The sequence below is a fragment of the Tenrec ecaudatus genome, chromosome 5 (assembly GCF_050624435.1).
Source record: "Tenrec ecaudatus isolate mTenEca1 chromosome 5, mTenEca1.hap1, whole genome shotgun sequence".
Classification (NCBI taxonomy): Eukaryota; Metazoa; Chordata; class Mammalia; order Afrosoricida; family Tenrecidae; genus Tenrec; species Tenrec ecaudatus.
This window is the reverse complement of record NC_134534.1, coordinates 132,307,540-132,331,733: the sequence shown is the minus strand read 5'-3', so window position 1 is coordinate 132,331,733 and position 24,194 is coordinate 132,307,540.

Here is a 24,194-nt window from a genome sequence, read left to right as displayed (position 1 = left end):
ATTTCTATCAAGTCCATATTTTCCAACTAAAGTTCCTTCCTCTGTTTCCAACTTTTGCATTTAATCATCAATAATTATCAATTCCTCTTGATTGTAAGTTTAATCAATTTCTGACTAAAGTCATCAGTAGAATTCTTAATTTTATTCCTTACTAGCTTTTGTGGTTGGTGCATAAAGTGGAATAGTAGTTGTATTGATTGGATTTCTTTAAAAGCAAATACATATGATCTTATGACAGACATTATTTTACTTTGATTGATTTTTCAGGATCCTATTTGACCATGAATACCATGCGATTCCTCTTGATTGTGTTTTTCCCTGCATAGTAAATCATAAGTTTTTCTGATACAAAATGACCAATATTAGTCCATTTCAGGTCACTTATGCCTAGGATATCGATCTCTATGCTTTCCATTTCAATTTTGACGACTTCTGATTTTCCTAGATTCATACTTCACACAGTCCAATTCCAATTATTAGCAGATTCTTACAGCTTTTTCTCCTCCCTATGCGTTGTGCCCCAGGAGCAAATGAAAATCCTAAAGGATCTACTCCCACAGACTTTACCCGACTCAAGTCACCATGGTCACCTCCACTCAGGGAAATCAGTTCCTCCTCAATCACATTTTGAGTACCCTCATCCTCTGGCACTGTCTCCAGCAAGGTTCTGCACCTATTCGTTAGGCTTTCGGTATCTGACTGTCTTTCAAAACTGTGATTATGCCTAAGGTTTTCAGGGGCTCCATTCTCTGCTGTGTGAGGAATCCTTCCTCATTGAGCTTAGTTGGGAAGCTCAGTTGAAACTTGCTTACTCTGGGTTACCCTACTGGCCTTTGAAATACCCGTGACATAGCTTCCTTCAGCACGCATAGATTCACAGCAACACACAAGCCACCACAATATGACAAACTGACAGACAAGTGATGGTTGGAATCCCGAGAGAACACATTTCTATCTAACAGACACCGAGTTGACATGAGTTAGAGTTACAGCAAGTGGTAGTGCTGGTCGAGGCAAAGGGAATTGAGATTTTTCTCCTCCTGCATGAGCCCAGTCGTTGCAGATTGGCTTCAGTGAGTGATGGGAAGGAAATTCCCAGGAATTTTCTGCTCTCCTTATAGAAAAAAAAAATGATTAAGGAACTGTGCACCAAGACAACCTCTGGAGAAGTCCCCTGTGGAAAGGGTTAGCAGTGAAACATACAGAAAATGAGTGCCCCTGAAAGGAGTCACTATACCCACCATTCCATAGCCTCACCCTGTGGTCATGTCTGTAGTGTAGGAGAGGTGAAACCTTCATTCCTGCCATCGTTTATTCATTCAACAAACATTTACTGAATTTCTACTATGTTCTGGAGATAAATGGAAAACAAAGCCCAGATTTGGCATGAATAGTGTACAGGTGGCTGCAATTATTAGTTGCCTTGGGATGGACAATGTGGACTGCTGTGAGAGGCCTATATCCCCCCCCCTTTTTTTATTCTGATTTGAGTGAATATTTACAGAGTGAATTGGTTTTGCATTTAACAATTCACACACATTTAGATTCCTGACATTCATTGCAATCCCCGCCATTGAGCTAGCCCTCTTCCCCCTTTCCCTGTGTTTCCCCTTTCTGCTCCCCCTTCTTTCCTATGCCTTCCTGTCCTCTGAGCTGCACCCCTGGACAAATGCTACCCTTTTGATCGCAGATGATAGATTGTTCGGACTTCAAGTTTCCCTCTGGCCACTGCTCATCTGATGAGGCTGTCTTTCAATTGAGTGAACGTTGGATTATAAGGGTGGGTTCAATCCCAGGCCTAAAAGATAACTAGGGGTCATATTTTCAGAAGTTCCATAATTCTATATTTGATCAGCAAGTCTAGTCTTTTTGATGATTTAGGGGTTTTCTGCATTTTTCTCTACCCAGGACTTTCTACTGTGGTTCTTTTTAAGGTAGTTAGCAGTGGTCGCTGGGCATCATCTACTTCTTCTGGTCTCAGAATTGTAGCAGCTGAGGTTCCCATGGTTCATCAGTCCTCTGGACTAATCATTTCAATGCATCTTTGAGTCTCTTCTCTGGATGAGGAGAGACCAATAGTGGCATCTTAGATACTTACTCACAAATGTGTAAGAATCCCCCAGCATCTACTCACCAAAATAAATGGTCAAACATTGTCTTTGTGAACTATGCTTTGCCAATTGATGTCCCCGTGGGAGGGCAAATATTAACCAAGAGAGAAATGATCTTGAAGAGGTAGAACTCAGATAGATCGATAGCTGAATGAAAGGTGAGAGTTAACCAAAGACAGAAGCCAAGCTCACAGCCATTGAGTCAATTCTGGTCCATAGTGAACCTGTATCGAAAGTGTCTGAGCCTGTAGATCTTATGAGAACAGATATATCCTTCTTTCTCTTATGGAGCAATTTGTGGGTTTGAACCCCTGACCTTGTGGTTAGCAGAAACCAATGCTTACCCAACAGTTTGCCAGAGCTCCTTGGCCTGCAAAAATATCTAGCATTCAGGAATTGGTAGCAGAGAGATGCAGGATTTCCTAGGTGGATGGCATCCTGGATGACACTTGGGGTATGGAAATAATGGGGAAACAGGAAGCAAAATAATAGCATGGGTATAAATTGTAAGTCAGAGTCCCTGCTTGGTCCCAAATGTTAATGGGCTCAGCTGCTAATCAAAAGGTTCTGGATCAGCAGGTGATGTAACCAGGAGGTTGATGAACCAGATGCAGCTTCCAGATCCAGCAGCAGAAGTGAGCTAGCATCTGTCCATTGTCCATCTAGGCTAAGAATAGTTCACACTATGAATGAAATCTCCCTCAATTGTATCAAGGCTGTGACCAAGTTAAAGATGTCTATTCTCCACACAACTGCTTGGCTGCTTCACAGAAGAGCCCATCGTGGAGCTGACCATGCTATGTAAGATCACATCACAGGAGGATTGTGACCAACACAAGCTGGCCAAAAATCTAATGATCACTCTGTTCATACGGTGGCATTGCCTCATGTGACCATTAAGCTTCTTCAAATTTGACTATATACATTTACAAAACAGAGGAATATGCCTTGGTTTATTCCTTCTTGCTCTCATTCTTCAAACTAGGCTGGATATAACTGCTTCAGGAGAAGAGAAACTATATCCAAAATGCAAAAAGAAATAAACAAAAAAATGTGAGATTTCCATTTTGGCTTTCAGGACTTGGAGCCCTAGTGACTTAAAGGAAGCTTTAGTTTTTTGGGTTTTTTTAATGTGTTCATTTCCTGATCCCTTCATAGGATGAAACCTATATTTTACTATTCTTATTACTATACTGACTTACCAAAGCTGGTAAATTCATGACTCGCTCAACAAGGATAACAATAGTAATCGTCATAAGAGTGGTGTGTCTGGTAGTGGACCAGACACATGCGATGAACTAGAGAAGTTATCCGGCTAGAGGAAAAGGCAGAGATGTAAACAAATGATGAAAGTCAAGACCAGAGCTTTCATAGCACTCTCCCCAGAATAATCACCTGGACCGTCTTCGGGCTGTGTGCTGTCATTAACACCCAGCCCTTGGCCTTGAGCGCAGTTAGAAACTCCTGGTTAAGGCCTCGGCTCTGTGGGTAAAGGATCCGCAATAGCACGTTATGCCTTTGGGCGAGCAAGGTAGACTCAACTCATCCTTCTTAATTGGTTGTCCCGAGCTTGTTAATAACCATGGCGTCTGGATCTTTCCATGTCTAATTGTTCTGACATCATCCACAGAGATTTCCTCCTGGGGCAGGATTTCCAAAGGTCCTCACAGTTCAATTTAAACTTTTGCTTCTGAGAAGGCTGCCAAGCATTAGGCAATATTCAAATCATTAAAAGCCTGCAAGGAAGTACTTACTCCGTTTCCCTGGAGGCTGGAAAATGGTCCAACAAGAGGGAGCAGGCCAGGAGAGCATGAATTTCAGAGTTTGGGGGCTTCGATGACACTCACCTGAGAAGCTAGAGATTCACCCTGGGTGGTCAAAGAGTGGGGAATTGAGACAGGAAGAAAATGATTTTGTACAAAGTAATATTTTTCCTGGCATATTTGCTAAAAGCAGTTTTTCTCGTGAAGTTTACAAATACAATACCGTGTTGCAAGGAGGACAGCACTCTGCTGGTTTCCCGGGAAGGGGGGAATCTCCAGAGGGTGATTAAAGCGTTTCTGGCCTGGTGGAACATGGTTTCCTCAAAGATCTGGGAGCAAGGCAGTAAAACATAGGAGGTAGGCAGTCCCATGGGCTTTTCCTAACTCCCAGAGTCCCATAGGATTATGCAGATTGATCGTACATCCTATTAACATTTATTGCAACAACTTTATTTTTTGAACAATGAGAATTCAGATTCATTATATCAAACTCCAAAATGAGACACAAACGGCATTTTTAAAATGTTGCCATTCTCTTTAAGACATACCTTCCATCCAAGGGATTGAAAGGTTGTTTGAAGAGAAATAAAAACCAGCTTAACATTTTCATACGATCTGTTTGTGTGTGTTTCAAGCAGATCTGCGCAATGCCTGTGCGTGGCATTATAATCTGTTGGTGGAGATGGTGATTAGGAAAAGAAAGATAATCTAAAAAGGCTCCTTAGAGGGGCCATAATGAAGGGGGAAAGTGGAGAAACACTGCTTTTGAGGTGTTTTGTGAGTTTTGTGGTTTTTAATGTTTTACTGTAACAAAAATAGCAAATTGAGCTAGTTTTGTCATTACTCAGGAAATTGCGACTCAGAATTTTCAATGGACATAGCTGTTTGTTTGTTTTTTAGTACCTTGGTACTCCTCTTGAATTAATATGATGAGTTTTAATGTAAGAGGGAAATTACATAGGAAATTTTTCCTAAGCCCCAATCTCCATGCTCAATATAAAGGGAGCACATATATTAAGAAATCGGTCTGCACAAAGCAACAACTGGCTTGCAGCTCGAAGCTGGACTAAACTTGCACAAAATCATATCAATAGTACTTTAAATTCCATGCTATTGGATAAATTATTGATGTTACCAATGCAATCACCTTATACCTTTTTAAAATTGTTTTAATCATTTTATTGGGGGCTCATACAACTCTTATCACAATCCATACATACATCCATGTGTCAAGCACATTTGTATATTTGTTGCCATCATCATTTTCAAAACATTTTCTTTCTACTTGAGCCCTTAGTATCAGCTCCTCATTTTCCCCCGCCCTCCCCACTCCCCTTCCCTCATGAAACTTTAATAACTTATAAACTATTATTATTTTGTCATGTCTTACATTCTCCGTCTTTTCTGTTGGCCATCCCTCAGGGAGGAGGTTATATATAGATCCTTGTAATCAGTTCCCCCTTTCTCCCCAACCCTCCCTCCACCCTCCCGGTATCACCACTCACACCACTGGTCCTGAAGGGATCATCCGCCCTGGATTCCCTGTGTTTCCAGTTCCTATCTGTACCAGTGTCCATTCTCAGGTCTCACTGGATTTGTAAGGGACATACCTGTTTGGGGGACATACCTGTTTTTACACACTCTTGTGCTCAAGGTTCTTTGATATTTCGAAATCTTAAAGGTCTGTCCCTGAGGCTATGCATATGGAGGATGTTCACAACAACAAAGGAAAGGCTACTATTCTTTTACAGATAAGGAAACTAATGTTTAGAAAGGTTGAATTATATCCTGTTGGTCTCTCAGATGACTTGTGGTACTTTAAGGATTAAAACCTATCTCTGCAAAGGTTCCAAATCCAGGCATCCTCGATCGACCGCTCTGGAGCTCTCACCCAGGTCGCCTGATGTGCCTTGGGCTAGCTCACAACCAGATGTTGTCAAGCCGTCTTCGTGGACTCCTAGAGACTCCCAGTGTGTAAGAATAGAACTGGGCCCCATACGGGGTTTAAGGATTGATTATTTTTGTAAGTCGAGCATTAGGCCGTGCTTCCTAGCTGCCTCTGAGTAGACTTGAACTTTTACACTTTCAGTTAGCAAGCTTATTATTTGAAGGTGTTCTTAAAATATTTGAATTTGTTTTCTCTGAAAATTTAAGAGATTGTTACACTTTAAAAATCTACATTTCCAACTTCTCTTTAGGAAGGTTAAAGGCCGTTATACTCAGCTTATTTCCTGTTTGATAGCAATTGACTAGAACCTTGCAATGTCTCCTTTTAAAAGCAGGCCATGCCTTGGAGGAAGTGGCTGTGTTAGTCTGGATACTTTAGAGAAACAAATCCATAGAAACTCATGTATAAGAGAGAGTTTTATATAAAAGGTAAGTGCACATAAAGGAAACATCCCAACCCAGTGCTGCCCAAGTTCACAAGTCCAACATTAACCCATTAACCCATATGTCCGACACTAATCCACAAAGTCTTCCTCCATCTCACAAAACAGATGCAATGACGCTGACTGCAGGAGGAAAGCCGTGTCAGTGAGCGTGTATGCAACTCAGTGCCGGCAGGGTTCTCCACATGGCTGCTCCAGCACCCAGGGCTGCATCGGGATAGGTCTATGTGGCTTCTCCTTAGGGATGTCTTGCAGGAAATGAGCCTTGCAAGCTGAAGCAGGGAACTGGCTAAGGCAGCTGCACTCTGGTCCGATCATCAGCGCAAGCAAGAGACCCAAGAACTAGAAAAGCGAGGCTCACCAAGCCAGTTATCTCTCCAATTAATCTCACATGTGTTTATCGGCCAGGTGGCCACAATAAGCTAACTACCTCAAGCACCTATACCTCTCACTCATCCATCCAATGATATGAAAGAGTGATTTCTAAGTCCAGTTTATTTTTCCTCTTTATTCTTTTTTATTTTCTACATCTTTCTAGCCGAACTTCTCTGCTATTTCCAATAAAAGTGAAACCAATTTTCTGCTTTCAATGGCTATATTTTATCTGAAAATCCTTTTAATTCATTGCTTATTTCCTTAGGGCTTCCATCTATGAAGTTCACATGTTGTTATGCCTTAAAATATTCAGTCTCTGCCGGTCATTTTGAGCTGCACCGCCAGGATATATCAATTTTACTTCAGAGTTCTGATGAGTGATTGGGGGGAGTTCCTTCTCCCCTGACTTTGTATTGGTTAAACTGAGCTGATGGGGCTATCTACAGCCCTTTGCTTCTTGAATTCCTTTCTTGCACTATTTTGACTTGTGGTACTCAGTGCTTGAAAAGAAGTGTTCTGCATGCCAATTGGAAACACACTCAGGAGCCCGAGGAGGGAGGAGAAGCAAACACTGGAGGGAGTGTACCTTGCTGAGGTGGCCTGTTCTGTCAATAGCTTCCTGGCTAAGAAGACTTGAGAACCATGGAAATAAACACAAAGCAAAGAAGCAGTTGACAAAAGCAGGCTTTTCCAGCCCGGAAGCAAACGCCTGTGTCCTCACATGGCTGTTTAATGCTGTCCCGTTTGTTACTGTGGTGATTCACTTTTCACCGACAACATCTGGTACTCCAACAATGACCTAACACAAACACGATGAGAAAGCAAGTGGCTACATTGCGATACACCCTATCAAACCCTTGCTTTTGTGCAGTTACTGTAAACATTGAACTTGCATATTTACCTATTTGTAGCATGAATCACAGAGTACAGATTGGAATATTTTGTCCCCGATGAATAAGTAAATGTATTTTATTCATTGCTGTGTCCCTCCACTCATCAATACGTCCATACCACACTCACTTTTTATACAGACCTTTTGTTGTTAGTTGCTGTGGCGTTGTCTCTGACGCATAGCATCCTTATGCACAGGGTGAATTGATGTCCCATCCTGCTTCGTCATCGTTATATTTGAGTCTAATGTTGCAGCTGTGTATATAGTATCTTCTGCCATTGGGGTTCATCTTCCAGGCAGACAATATTCTGTTGTGATTCATAGGTTTCTCATTGGTTAATTTTTGGAAGTAAAACATCAGGCCCTTCTTCCTAGTCTGTCTTACTCTAGGAGCTCTGCTAAAATCTGTTCACTGTTGGTTACCCTACTGGTATTATTGAAAATAAATATCTTGACTTCCTCTCCACTTAGAAGTTCTGCAACTGATGAACATTTGGCCTCTCTTCAAGTCCTCCCTCAATGCAAGAACATTTTGTTTTAATAACCTGGCATTCTGTGATGCTCACTTGCCCAACATGATTGCTGAAGACAAAATGGGTGCATAAGCAAATGTGGTGAAGAAACTGATGATACCTGGTTATTACAAGACATAGTACCTGGGGTCTTAAAGGCTTGAAATTAAATAAGCAGTCATGTAGCAGGGAAGCAACAAAGCCTATATGGAAGAAGCACATCAGCCTGTGTGATCACGAGATGTGTTGACGGGATCAGGTATTAGGCATCAGAACAACCCAAACAATCATATTGATGTGAACGAGGGGAGTTGGATCTGTAGACAATTGGACATCCCCGCACAGAAGGGTCACAAGGAAGGGACAAGTCAGCCAGGGTGCAGGATAGCACTGAGGAAACACACAACACTCCTCGAGTTCTTTCATGCTTCCCTTCATCATGACCCTAGTTCTATCTTACAAATCTGGCTAGACCAGAGGGCATACACTGGTACAGATAAGAGCTCTGGACACACAGAATCCAGGACAGTTAACCCCCTCAGGAAAAATAATGAGATTAGCAATATTGTGAGTATAGGGGGAAGATATGGGGAGAAGGGGAAGAAATGGGGAACCAATTGTAATGATCAATGTATACACACCCCCAGGGGAACCAATAGCAGAAACATGGGTGAAGGGAAACAGTAGATGATGTAAGATATGAAAATAATTTATAATTTACCAAGGGTTCATGAGGGTGGGAGAGTGGGAGAGGAAGGGGGAGAAAGAGGAGCTGATACTAAGGGCTCAAGTAGAAAGAAAATGTTTTGAAAATGATATACATATGTACAAATAGGCTCGATACAATTGATGTATGGATTGTGATAAGAGCTGTAAGAGCCCCCAATAAAATGGTTTGTTAAAACAACAACAAAAGAATTTCTGCGGCCACATCATTAATCCTTGTTTTTCCTTGTAGTTGTCATCATTTACAAATTCATGTCTCCGGTTTCCTATTTTTCATCTTGCATTTTATGTTTTATCTTTCTACATGTGAGTTAATTTCTGGGTGATGTTGTATTGTTGTGTATCTTGATCTCAGATTGTTTGCAATTGTTGGGTGTCTTTCCAAAGGACTCCCTTTAGCCTTTCTTTTAAATTTGGTCTGGTTTATTTTGTTTGTCTGTTTTTAGTTTTTTACAAGTTCCCTAATTCCCTTAATTTTAATTTATCTGGAAATGTCTTAATTTCACCATCAGAGACATTTTCTTGATATATAACTCTGGGTTGGTAACGTCTTATCTTTCAGGGCTTTCTATACGTCATCCCACTGTCCACTTGCCTGCATGGATTCTGCTGAGACATCAGACCTTAGTCTTAGTGGGGCTCCTTTGTATGTGACTTTTGTTTTTTCCCAGGCTGTTCTCAGGATTCTTTCTTTATTCTTGCTTTTGAAAAGTTTGATTATGATATGTCTGCCGATTTTCTTTGATTATGATATGTCTGCCGATTTTCTTTGATTATGATATGTCTGCCGATTTTCTTTGATTATGATATGTCTGCCGATTTTCTTTGATTATGATATGTCTGCCGATTTTCTTTGATTATGATATGTCAGCTGATTTTCTTTGATTATGATATGTCAGCTGATTTTCTTTGGTTATGATATGTCTGCCGATTTTCTTTGGTTATGATATGTCTGCTGATTTTCTTTGATTATGATATGTCAGCTGATTTTCTTTGGTTATGATATGTCTGCCGATTTTCTTTGGTTATGATATGTCTGCTGATTTTCTTTGATTATGATATGTCTGCTGATTTTCTTTGGTTATGATATGTCAGCTGATTTTCTTTGGTTATGATATGTCTGCCGATTTTCTTTGGTTATGATATGTCTGCTGATTTTCTTTGATTATGATATGTCAGCTGATTTTCTTTGGTTATGATATGTCTGCCGATTTTCTTTGGTTATGATATGTCTGCCGATTTTCTTTGGTTATGATATGTCTGCTGATTTTCTTTGATTATGATATGTCAGCTGATTTTCTTTGGTTATGATATGTCTGCCGATTTTCTTTGGTTATGATATGTCTGCTGATTTTCTTTGATTATGATATGTCTGCTGATTTTCTTTGGTTATGATATGTCAGCTGATTTTCTTTGGTTATGATATGTCTGCCGATTTTCTTTGGTTATGATATGTCTGCTGATTTTCTTTGATTATGATATGTCTGCCGATTTTCTTTGATTATGATATGTCTGCTGATTTTCTTTGATTATGATATGTCAGCTGATTTTCTTTGATTATGATATGTCTGCCGATTTTCTTTGATTATGATATGTCTGCCGATTTTCTTTGATTATGATATGTCTGCCGATTTTCTTTTGGTGTTTTCCCTGTTGGAGGTTTGTTGAGCTTCTTGAATGTATATGTCTCATTTCTTGATATTAAGAACGTTTTCTTTCAACAAATCTTCAACAAATCATCGTGTGTGTGTGTGTGTGTGTGTGCTGACTCTTTTCTGGAATTATAATCATGTGCAAGTCATTCCTCTTGGTGGTGTCCCATGTAATTCTTAGGTTTTCTTTATTTTTCTTCAATCTTTATCTGATTGTTTCTCTAAGATTATTAAGAGATTTATCTTCAGTTTCACCAGTTTTGTCTTCCATTGATTCAGGTTTACTCCTTCATCCTTCCAATGTGCTATATAAAATTTTAGTATTAATCTGGATTTCTAGTTGCTGTTTCTGTATGATTTCTAATTCTCCATTTATTTTATCAAATTGATCCTTTTTTGTTTTCTGGAATTATTCTAGAGTTCTGTCTATGCTTTCCTTGATTTTACCTTTGTTCTCTTTGATCACTTTCTTAATCTGCTTAAGGGTATTAAATATAATTATTTTGAATCAGACACCATTTCTACCTCCAGATGATTATCTAGGGTAGCATGTTAGTCACTGTCTTGAGCCATCTTTTTTGGGCTATTTTGTGTTGAGGGTATGAGAAAGAGAGATTTGGGATTAACTGTTGTCTCCAAGACATTGTGGTGTTATTATATTTATTACTGATTTTTTTTTGTTAGCTTGCTTCACTATGTATTTTTGTTTTGTTTTGAATGTTTCTGGCCTGTTTTCATTGCATTGGCAATACAAAGACACTAACCTCTGGGTGATTTGGTGGCTGGTGAGAGTATGGGAGCAAATTTCTCATTCCTGACCACATAGAGAAGCTGAAGGCAGGCTGACTGGGTGTTAGTTATCATCTGTCATTGATCCAGTGACGCTCCAGCGAGTGCTGGTATTCGCCCAGTGAGTGAGGTGGCTAGTAAGGTGCTTGTAGTAATAGTTTCTTTTTAAAGAATTAATATGAAGTCAGTCCCAAGGCAATGGAGATTGAAAAAGTACCAAAGGTCCAACTCTTGAGAGTCTTCTCTGTTTCCCCCACTTTTCTCTTGAATATATTTTCTCATATCTTTGTCTTCTGTGAATCACTGCAGTGTCCCACAGACCTCACAGATGTTCCAGGAAATGTATCCTGAAATGGTGGGTAATGTTCATCAAAATCCAAAAGTTAGGCAAGGGGAAACCAGATGCTGGGGCAGAGGACATGCTCCACTCCTGGCTCTTTCCAGGGATGAAACCACACTCCCTGCTTACCAGTGAGCTCATTTTATATGAAGCAGGATGGCATTGTAAGGAACCCTGCTCACAATTACTCACAGGTGAGTCCTATCAGTATCTTGCCCTAGTTGTTTTTTGTTTTTTTTTACCAGACCCATTCAGAGAAAGGTCATTTAGTGGGAGTTACATTGTACAATCAAATTTTACCCTGATATAATAATCAATTCTCCACCCCTGGATTGTATATTATTTATATATGATCTCAGACCTCTAACAAGATGTTTCCAGTGGGTATTGGCCTCCTACAAATCTTAGTCCACTTTGGTTTTACCCCAAGCCACTTCAGAAACAGCTTTCTTTCTCCTCTCAGCTGTAACATATATTTCCTTACATCCATTATAATTAATAGCAACCAAGGCAACCATTAAACCGAGTGTGGTCCAATCACGCCCTCTACTAATGTTAGAACTTCATCTCATCCTCTTTCTGCTTGTTAAGAGATAATGTCCTCAAAAATGGGACCTAGCCACAGACACATTATGGTAGTTACCTAATCTGGTGTCAATTTATGAAGGGGTGGAGTCTAACCTGTCAATCAGGTCACAGCCTGATGATCTCATTTGGAGGCACCATGGAGCTAAATAACCCACTGGAGGCAAGATACACTCCCTCCCTGCGAGACATTACTGATAAAGAGCCTGATGGAGCTACACGGATGCAGCCAGAGCCCTAGACCTGAAAGAGTCACGTGGAAACCCCTGCCAGTGCTGAGATGCTTCTACTGCCACGGGATCCACAAGACTTTCTGGCCACTGGAATGTGATCTTCCTGCATTCAGCGTCATTGCATATGTTGCCTGCGTCTGAAGAGGAATTTATAAATTGGTATTAGACATATGGACTAATATTGAACTTATGGGCTTGAACTGGACTGGGCTAGAATTTTTTCTCAGTATTCACTTGCTCTTCTATATAAAGCTTATATATATCTCTATCTCTATCTATATTTGAAGTTGTTTCTTTAGTCAACCCAGACTAACACACATATGATATCCAGAATTAAAACATATCACATAAAGGATTGTGGCTGGAAGGGTCATAATTAATTGAGTATAACTCAGTTGGTATGGCTTGATAGGGTCATTAGTTTCTCACTCACTAACAGCAAGAAAAAATAACTGCAACATTAGTGGTGCAAAACCATCAGCCAGTTCTACAGGGAAAGGATGAGGCTTTCCACTCCTGTGAAGATTTGCAGGCTCTGAGACTCACGGGGGAAGTTCTACTCAGTCCTATAAGGTTGTTATAACGTAACAGTGACTTGATGGCATGGAAGTGATGCCCCAGGGGAATGACCAATAATGTTCTCTAACATAAAATGGCAATGATGCCTCTAAGAGACATATCTAAACCAAAGACACATGAGTGGATTTGGGATTTTCACTTAATTCTAGCCTCATTCTAGAGACAATTGGTTCTTATGACATGTCCCTGCTTGATGCTCAACCTCAAGAAGAGATCACTGAAAATATAGTGCTATAGAAAAGTGTGGTGAAGAAACTAGATGGTGCCCAGCTATCAGAATGATGTCTGGGGTATTAAAGGCTTGTTTTCAAACAAGCAGCCATATAAATAAGGTGTCAACTAAGTCCGCTTGGAAGAAGCACACCAGCCTGTGTGATCCAAGGCTTGTAGATGATATAATCCAAGTCTAAAGGAGGAACGGTATCAGAGCTTAAATTGTCAACACCTGGTTTGCAGAAGGTTATGGATGACTGCTGAAGCTCAAAATCCACATTCAAGGGCCCACACATGGATCAAGCCTCCAGTTAAACCCCTCTGATCATAGCTGAGGGATGTGGCTGGCCCTGTTTTCAGAGAGATAATTGATTAAAAGTTAATTATGGCACAAGCAGTTAGGTCAAAATCTAATATCGTATCATTTGATCTACCTTTAGACCCATTTTAAAGCTGTTTCAGTTTTATTTTTTAATGTGAAGGGGAAATGCACGTGGTTTAAGCCCTTAGTGAATGTCCTCTGACCATGGACCAGGGATGTCAATAGCCTTGCTGTCATGAATTATGCATTGGAAAGTGAATTGTTGCAGCTTCAGTTAGGTTAAAATTTTGCACTCTATCATTTTATGTTCTTATGATCCATTTAAATTTTCACTGGTTTTTAATATTTTATGCTTTCTTTTCAATTGAGGCTTTTATCTCAGTTTCTCTGCTATTGTTCTTTTGCTGATTTTTTCAATGTTATTTTCATATATGAAATCCAGGATAGGTAAATCTATAGAGAGAGTGACTGAACTGATGATTCCTTGGTGGTAGGGCATGGGGGCTTGGGGAGAAATGAGGAGCTTATTATTAGTGACCACACGTCCTGTTTTTGGCAGGACAGTCCCGATTTTTAACAATTTTTCCCGCGTCCCGTGGCATTTTTAAAAAGTCCCGATTTTAGAAAGAATGCGCAACAAGCTAGGGTATACGGTTTTCGGCTGCCATGTAGCTATTTTGCCAGGATATAAGTTTTATCAATGGTGTCCTGCTTTATCAATGTTAAAATCTGGTCACTTTACTAATTGAGGTGATGAAACTCTTCTTGATGTGATTTAACTATTGAATTGTATGATATATGCATTAGATACCAATTAAAGTGTTAAAAGGAAATAAAGAAAAATAGGGGAAGAGGGATTAAATAAGGTATTTAAAAAGAAAAAAAATACAGTACTGCACTAGTTCTTGACCCGATACATAATCCACAGGTGTGACAGGTATGGCTGAGTAGAATTGCTGGTTCCATCTGTTAGGAGAAATATCTTCAAAGGGGAGAGGAGAAGAAGAAGGAAAAAGAAAGAAAAGGAGTGTGGGAGATGAGTGAATGAGTAAAAAGAAAGGGGAAATATGTGGCATCATCACCAGTTCTTCGTGCCACACTCACAGGTGTGATTGACATAACTTGGTAGAGACATTGGCTCCTCTCTGATGCAGGGTAAAAGGAAGAAGAGCTAGCGAAGAGGGCAAGAACATGAAGAAAAAGAATTTGTTTTTTTAAAGTGGCACGACACCAGCATAAGCACTGACCACAATGTCTGAAGCAGCGGATTTGTGGCAGTTGATCCACCAGAGTGTACATCAACCACCAGAGTAATGGAGCTACAGGTGAGGGACTCCATGGGGTGGGGAGGACTGGGCAAGGCAGAACACCAGGAGGGGAAAGGGCAATGATGGGTCTGACTTAATAGTGGGTGAGGAGACTGTGATTCTGGTCACTGGGTGGTTGTGGAGGGTACAGAGGTCCTGTCTGACCACCTGATGCTGATGTGGGTGCTGATTATCTGATTTCTGTTCCATTGAGAATGCTACTTTCAATAATTGAAAATGGCTGTGTTACATCAAAATAGTTGACAACTCATCACTATGTATGTCTCCTGGTTCATTGTTTGGTCAGTTTCTTTTTCTAATAGGTATTGAGTCCACTCTTTTATCGGGTTATTTGAAATGCAGGGTTACAGGATGGTCATCTGTATTTGTTTTACTTCTTTTCTTGGATCTTTATTTGAATAATTATGAGTGGTACATCCGCATAGCTCACTGTCCTGGATTTTACTGAACCTCTATAGAGTATTATAGGCTGAACTTCTTCGGAAGAAATCTCCAGGTCTTTTTACCTTTGGATTTGGATTAATCCACTAATCTAGATTGCAGTAATACCATTATGGGACTCTGGATACTTATTATATATAGAAATTAATAACTTTCATGTATTCATAAAACCTCAAAATCAACAAATAACTTCAGAGACCCAGAGAGACATGTGGGGGGTGGCGTGAGGGGTTAATCTAATTTTCCCCTTAAGACTATGGGAAGTTCTGTTAGCACAGCCACATCATTTCAATGACCACATTCAAAGGACATGTATTCAGTCTCTGGCACTTTGGAAGGCCTTGCTGCATTGGAAATGTTGATCCACATTTCCTTCCTGATATTCCTTGACTTTCATGAATGCTTTTCTTGTTCGCCTCCTAAATCTCTGAGCATCACTCGTTCAGTCTCATTTATGGTTTTCCGCTTCTCCTTCAACACTATAAATTACTAGTGGTCCCCAAGATTCTGCCCTTGGCTGTTAGTCATCCTCATCTCACCTGTATTTTAATCCCGACAAGCTCACCCACTGACAAATTTCCAGTCCCTGCCTATTGACTGATGTCTTTTAAGTGTTGGGAGTCCAGTGATCCAATATGGCCACCTAGTTAGAGCTTTCGTGAAAACTTTTAAAAGAATAGAAACTTCTGCTAATTGTATCTCGGCATCTCAGAGGGAGGGATTACCCCAAAAAAAATCTTTCAAAAAGGCTTAGATTCTGCCCTGCTCAGTGAAACTCCTGCAGAGCTGCCCATCTTCCAGGCTCTCGTGCAGACAGTCCATTCCTTCTCATATGACCCTCCTTAACATCATGGAGGACACAAACACCTCTCCCCAAACATGATCTGGGGAATGTTGAGTCTGAACTTGGGTAAGAAGATTCACAGGCTTCTTTGCTCTGGGGCTGAGAGGGTCCTGATTCACTCACTGCATTTCAGCTGGATTGAGGGGGGTCAGATTGATTGTTGACTGAATCCCAAAGGCCAGCTGGAACTCTAGAGGACTGGACTGTAGCAGAACTTCCCTGGAGCAATGAGGGATGGGTCATCTCAGGAAAGGTGCAGAATTAGGTGGACCTGTGCTAGGGATGAGAATCAGCATGGCACTATTTCTTCATAGGGCCAGGATTCAAAGTGCCATCACTTCTATGCTTATAGAATCTGCATTCTATCTTTACATACAGGGTCAGTGAAACTAGTTCTGGTGGGCATATTTCAGATAGTCTCTTTTCTCTGCCATCACATTGGATGTGTTGATCATTTCATGTAATTCCTCAGGAGTCTTCATATTTCAGGAAAGTTTAGCTGGACTGTCTTGAAACTGTGAACCAAGAATCCCATGTCCAGCTAAACTATCCCTGAAATATGAAGGAGAAATGAAATAATTTTTAGATAAGCAAAAAGTAAAAGAATTTGTGAAAACAAGATACTCTTACAATAAATATTACAAGTAGTCATTAGGACAGAGCATCATCAACAATAGACAGTAACCTAAAATTACCATAAAAGACATCAATATGGAGAAAGCCTCCTACTGAATTAATACAGAAAATGAAATACGATACAAACCAAAATAAGGAATTAATGATAATGAAGACGTAATGAAGACAACATCAATACACACACACACACATATATATATACACACAAACTGTTTTGTATCTATATATTTCAATATATAGAAACTGTTTTGAATTGGGAGAGAAAATCACACATACACAATATCCTCAGAAAAAGTTAAAACAACAAAACAAGAGAGCATTGACAAGAAAGTCAATAAGCAAAAAGAATGCAGCACAAAAAAGTATCATGAACACTGAAACAATATCACTGCGCACACACACACACACACACACACACAAACAAAATGTCAGCAATAAAGCAAACTTATAAATAATAACATCAAATGTAAATGGATTGAACTCAACAGTTAAGAGACAAAGAATAACAGAATGTGTACGAAAACACAATCCTAATACAAGGGGGTGACCCCCCTCACACAAATGGAAATAAAGACCTTTCCTGGTATGCATTATTCCCTCTAGGCAAACATCATGAAAGTTTAAATTGAACAATAAGTTATAACCATAATATATATTCACTAGATGAAACACCCTCAAAATACATTAATCAAATTCTTAAAGAATGAAGAAAGAAATAGGCCATAATTTGATAACAATAGCAGACTCCCACACATCACTTTTGAGCAAAGATTAATCAAATGAAAGAAAATCAACAAAGACAAAGAACTAAACAACAAAATGAATCAACTTGATCTCTTAGACTAGAGGTTCTCAACCTGTGGAGTGCAACCCTTTTGGGGTTCACAAAGGTTGCCTAAGACCATCAGAAAACACATATTTCTGATGGTCTTAGGAACCAAGACACCACTCCTCTATCTGTCTCCAGACGGATCTGTCCGTCCACATGCAGATACACCCACACACCTGTACCTGATGTGATGACATCATCGTGCCAAACCCATCACATTCACCCCGTACAAATACAAATAAGTTCAGGTAATGTACTTATGCGGATCAGTCACACATGTGTAGAGAACAGCTACTGTGTAGAAAGCAGCTGCTGTGTTGAAAGTACCTACTCTGTTAAAAGCAGCAACTGTGTTGAAAACAGCAATATTGGAGGTAAAACAACATTTCATGACTTATAATTACTGGATAAATGTAAAATCATGTACTGTAAAATCATCAACTACTGCAAAAAAAAGAGAAAGAAATCTGTGCCATGGAAACTTAATCTAGATGCTGATTGGTCTTTTTATATTCAGCTGTGGTTGATTTGAATACTGCCCCCTTGTGATAGTAACAGGTATGTAAAAAACAATAACAGAATCGTAAATCATAGGAAACTTTAATGAACTGTATTGACTGAACTATGCCATGTATAATCTATTGTATTATTAAAAGATTGTTATATATTATTTTCACTAGCAAACCATCCCATGACAATGGATCATGTAGAGAAGAACATTAATAAAAGAAAATATAGTGAGGATTTTTTACAGTATGGTTTTACTTCAATTACTACAGCAAGAATCGAAAAACTGCAATGTGTTATTTGTTGTGATGTTCTATCAGTCAAATCTCTGAAGCCGAACAAACTAAAACACCATTTTGATAGCAAGCATGCAACCTTTGCTGGCAAGGATGCCAACTATTTTAGAAGCAAAGTTGATGGACTCAAGAAAGCCAGACTTGACACTGATGGCAATTGCCACAAACAAAACGTAGCAGTCATTGGTGGCACTCAGAATCTCCAGAGCTAGGAAACCTCACACCATTGCTGAGGATTTACTTTTGCCAGAGGTCAAAGACAATGTTTGAATTGTGATCAGAGACAAATTTTTACAAAATTGAGTGAAATTTCCTTATCTAACAATACTGTCCGCACAAGAATAGATGACATGTCTGCTGATATTCTTGATCAGGTCATCCAAATTAAATCTGCTCCACTTCCAATATTTAGCATCCAGCTTCATGAATCGACAGACAATGCAAGCTTTTCACAGTTAATGGTTTACATGAGGTATATTAATGATGGTGACTTTGAAAATGAGGTTCTTTTTTACAAACCTCTTGAAATGACAAGTACTGTGGATTATGTATTTTTACACAGTGGGCTCATTTCTGTAAAAGCATAAGATCTCTTGGGTAAAGGTTTGTGGTGTTTGCACAGATGGTGCTCCAGCTATGCTAGGATGTTGATCTGGATTTCAACGTTTGGTACTGAATGAGTCACCAAAAGTCATTGGAACTCACTGTGTGATGCATCGGCAGATATTAGCAATGAAGATGCTGCCACAAGAGTTGCAAGTAATGAAAAGCATCATAAGTTCTGTCGATTTTGAAAAGGCGACCACTTTAAAGAGTCAACTGTTTTTGCAACTTTGCAACAAGTTGGATGCGCTGAATAATGCTCTGCTATTTCACACTGAAGTGAGATGGTTGTTGAGAGGAAAACTTAAAACGTGTTTTTGAGCTTAGTGATGAACTCAAAAACGTTTTTAATCAGAAAGCAAGACCACAGTTTGAAGCATTTTTCAGTAGTAAAAGTGAACCGCAGAAAATAGCTTACTTGGTTGACATCTTTGCCGTCTTGGATGAGTTAAATTTATCACCACAAGGACCAAATGCAACATGCCTCGATTTGTCTAAAAAGATTCAATCAGTACAAATGAAACTTCAGCTTTGGCCAAAAAAAAAAAAAATTGGATAAAATAAAATTCACATGTTGCCTACCTTATCTGCTTTCTTTGAGGAACATGACAGTGAACCAGACAAAAGAATTATGATAATTTCTGCAGAACACTTGCACATGCTTGCAGACAAAATTTCATTGTACTTTGCAAATCTACCTGACACCTCATTTGCACTTGCCAGAAACCCGTTCATAGTCAAAGTTGAAGATTTACCTGATCAGCACAAGAGGGGTTCATGGAACTTATTAGCAGCAATGCAGCAAGAACTGATTTTTCTACAATGCCAAGTACAAAATTCTGGATCAAGTGTTTGAAATCATATCCTGTCCTAAGACTGTGTTGCTCTTTCTTCTTCCATTTCCAACAACCTGCTTTTGTGAAACAGTGTTTTCCAGCTTGTTGATTATCAAGTCTCAATACAGAAGACGTTGTGAAAGATGATCTTTGTTGTACTCTTGGAAAGACTGCCCGGAGAATTTCTGATCTGGTGAGAAAGAAGCTATCTTAACCTTACCACTGATGTTGGATTTTTATGCATATTGTTGCAAAATGTAGCAATGTAGTTTACTGTATTAAGGCTGTTACTCATGCTACACCAAGCTTTAAGACAAAATTGCATTTATTTATAATTTGAAATAAATATTTAACAATATATAATTATAAATTATTTTGTGATTAATCACTATGCTTTAATTATGTTAAATTTGTAACAATGAAACTATATCCTGCATATCAGATATTTACATTAAGACTCATAACAGTAGCAAAATTATAGTTATGAAGTAGCAATGAAAATAACTTTATGGTTGGGGGTCACCTACCACAACATGAGGAACTGTATGAAAGGGTCGTGGCATTAGCAAGGTTGAGAACCACTGTCTTAGACACATAGTGAACATTCATCAAAGAGAAACACATTTTACATTTTTCTAGTGCACATGGAACAACCTCCAGAATATACCACATTTTAGATCATAAAGCAAGCATCCATTTGAAAAACATCAAGATATTGCAAGCCATGTTTTTCCAGATCAGAGTGCTATAAAATTAGAAATCATCCATAGGATAGTCAACCTCAAAAAGTCAAACACATGGAAATTGAGCAATACTTTACTCAAAAACCACTGGGAAACTGAAGAAATAAATAACACAATTTAAAAATTCTTTGTAAAAAAAAGAATGAAAATACAAGACATAAAAATCTCTGGGACACAGCAAAAAGAGTGTTCAGAGGTTAGTTTTAACAGTAAGTGTGCATATCAAAAAGGAATAAAGAATTAGAAGAAACACCTTAACTACAATTAGAACAATACCAGCCAAACAAACCACCAGACACCAAAATTAAAAAAAGAAAAGAAATAATAAAGATTAGGAAAGAACAAGTTTATTTAAAATAACTATGTATAAGACAAAATATCTAGGAATAAAGCTTACTAGAGAAATAGAAAAACTTATTCAAAGAAAACTATAAAATATTTCTCTAAGAAATGGAGAGATGCTTATGCAAATGAAGAATACCCCACAATCCTGGATAGGAAGACTGACTATCATGAAAATGTCAATATTACTCAAAAAATATTTTATAAATTCAAAGCAATTCTGATCCAAATCTCAGCACAATTTTCCAAAGAAATGGAAAACTAAACACCAAATTTATATGGTGATATAGAAACCCAGGATAAACAGAACACTATTAAAAAACAAAAACAACATAGGAGGCCTTTCACTCCCAGATCTTAAAATCTACTCTATACCCATGGACATCAAAACAGCTTGGTATTGTACAAGGACACAACAGCTTGAGGATTAAAACTGATAACTCAGAAATACAACCAAGTTGCTACTGACACCTGATCTTTGATAAAGGACTAAAAGCATTAACTGGGGAAAAGATAGCCTGTCCAATTAACAGTGGTTAAAAAATTGGATCTACAACTGCAAAACAATGAAACAAGTCTCATACCTCACACCATATACAAAAAGATGAAAATATAGACCCTAGAACCATAAAGACCATCAATGAAGAAATAGGGACAAACTTAAGGGCCCTAATACAAGGCATAAATACATGAGCAAACATCATGAAAAATATCCAACATATAAAAGACAAGAGGAGCCGTGGTGCTAATAGTGGTTTTGAGTTGAGATGCAATCTATCAGGAAACCACCAGCCACTCTTTGGGAGTTTCATGGAAGAAAGATGGCAATTTTTACTCCCATAAAGAGTTACACTCTTGGAAATTCACAGAGGCAGTTCTACCCTATCCCGAGGAGTCACTGGGAGTCATCATAGACTCAACAGCAATGCATTTGGTTTTGTTTTTATAAAAGAAAAATAGAGGTGGAGACTTTCTAAAAAATATAACAGTTACACACATCAAAAGACTTTACCAAAAGAGTTAGAAATGAACTCACTGATAAGGAAAAAATATCCAGCAGATATAGTAGATAAAGGGTTAATTTCAAGGATCCACAGAAAACTCCACCACTGTGTTTGTCTGGGTACATTAGAGAAACAAATCCACAGAAACTCATGTATAAGAGAGAGTTTTATATAAAGGTTAAGTGCGCATCAAGAAAACATCACAGCCCAGTGCTGCCCAAGCCCACAAGTCCAACATTAACCCATATGTCCAACACCAGTCTACAAAGTCCTCCTCCATCTCACAATACATATGCAGTGATGCCCACTGCAGGAGGAAAGCTGAGTCAGTGAATGTGTCAGCATCTCAGCCCTAGCAGGGGTCTCCACACAGCTGCTCCATCACCCAGGGCTGCATCAGGTAGATCCATGTGGCTTCTCCTCAGGGATGTCTTGCAGGAAGTGAGCCTTGCCAGCTGAAGCAGGGAACTGGCTAACGCAGCTGCACCCTGGTCCAACCATCAGAGAGCAAGAGCCCCGAGAACCCCAAAAGCGAAGCCCACCAAGCCATTTATCCCTCTGCCCTTCAATTAACCCCACATGTGTTTATCGGCCAGGTTGGCACAATAAACTAATTACTTCAGCCATCTAAATAAGAAAAATTCAACCTAATTAATAAATGGGCACAAGAAATGACATCCAGGTGGCCAGCAATCAGAGGAAGAAGTGTTTGAACTCATTAGCAATAAGAGAAATACAAAGTAAAACAACAATGAGATATTGCTATATACTGACACTCAGCAAAATTAACGGAAAAACAAAATAATAAATGCTAGAGAGACTATGGAGAGATTGGAATGTTCAGCCATTGTTGATGGAATTATAGAATTTTACAATCACTATGGAAATCAGTGTGGCACTTCCTTAAACAAATGCAAATGCAGATACCTATGATCCATCCCTCTCCTTGGTATATTTCCTAAAGAAATAAAGAATAAACCACAAACTGACATACACACAAGTATTTATTGCAGCAATTTCTGTAAAAGCAAAAAATAGAAACATACAAAAACTCCAACTACAGAAAAATGGGCAAACAACTCTGCTAATTTCATACAATGGAATACTATGTATATTTAAAAACAATGATGAGTGTGTCAAACATCTTACTACATGGGCAACATTAAAGAATATTATGTTTAGCAAAGTCAGTCAATCTAAGAAGAATAAATACTTTATGACACCATTATTATAAAGGAAAATAAAGGAAAAAGGGTTTTCACACCAAACAAGAAGACTGTAAAGACTACAAGAAGGTCAGTACCTGTGCTAGGGAGATGGGTGGGGGAGGGAAAAGATACTATGGATAGCGGAGAGAGGATGGGGAAAGAAAAAATAAAAAACACATATGGGGTGGTTTAATGGGATATTGTTACTGATTTAAAGAGCCCTGGGGGTATAGTAGTTACATTCTGGGCTGTGATCCTCATGCCTAGCAGTTCGAAACCACCAAGAGCTCTATGGGAGAAAGACTGGGCTTTCTACTCCTGTAAACATCAATAGTCTCAGAAACACGCAGGGGATATCTATGAGTCAGCATTGACTCGAAGGCAGTGAGTTTTTTTTAAGTTACTGATTTGATTTGATGAGCTGACCTGTGCTGCTACATAGAAAGTGGGTTGTGTGTGTGTGTGTATTGTGCTCTAGAAACAAAAATGGAAAAAATAAAACAATAGTGTTTTTTTTGTTGTTTTTTTTCTTTAAAGAGAGAGAGGAAAGTCCTAAAAATCCCTCCAGATTCCTTACCCAGCAAACCTAAACATTGGGCTAAGTGGCTACAGAAGGAGGAAAAGAAAAACTGAAACAGGCATGGAGTCTTTTGTCACATACAAGGGGACCCACTCCACCCCCAAAACGGAAATTTTTGTGTCAAAGCTATGCATTTAAATGGTTCTTTTTTGTTTTTTGACGAAACAACCTTTGTTTCTTTAAAGTACTCTCCATTACACTTAATATAGTCGTCAAATTTGTGATTCCATTCCTGGAAACATTTTTCAAACTCATCTGTTTGGATGGTTGAGAGCGCCTCTTTTGTTATTTTCTTCACCGCTTCTAAATCTTAAGTCTCTGTCCTTTCATGTTCTTCTTCATTCAAGGAAACACAAAGAAGTTGCATGGAGTGAGGTCAGGTGAGTAAAGTGCATGGGGCAAGAGAGCCATGCTGTTTTTTGCCCCAAACTGGCGTACTGAGATGCCTGTGTGAGCAAGTGCATTGTAAAACCAATCCCCAGTCTGCCACAAATCAGGTCCTTTTTTGTCTCACA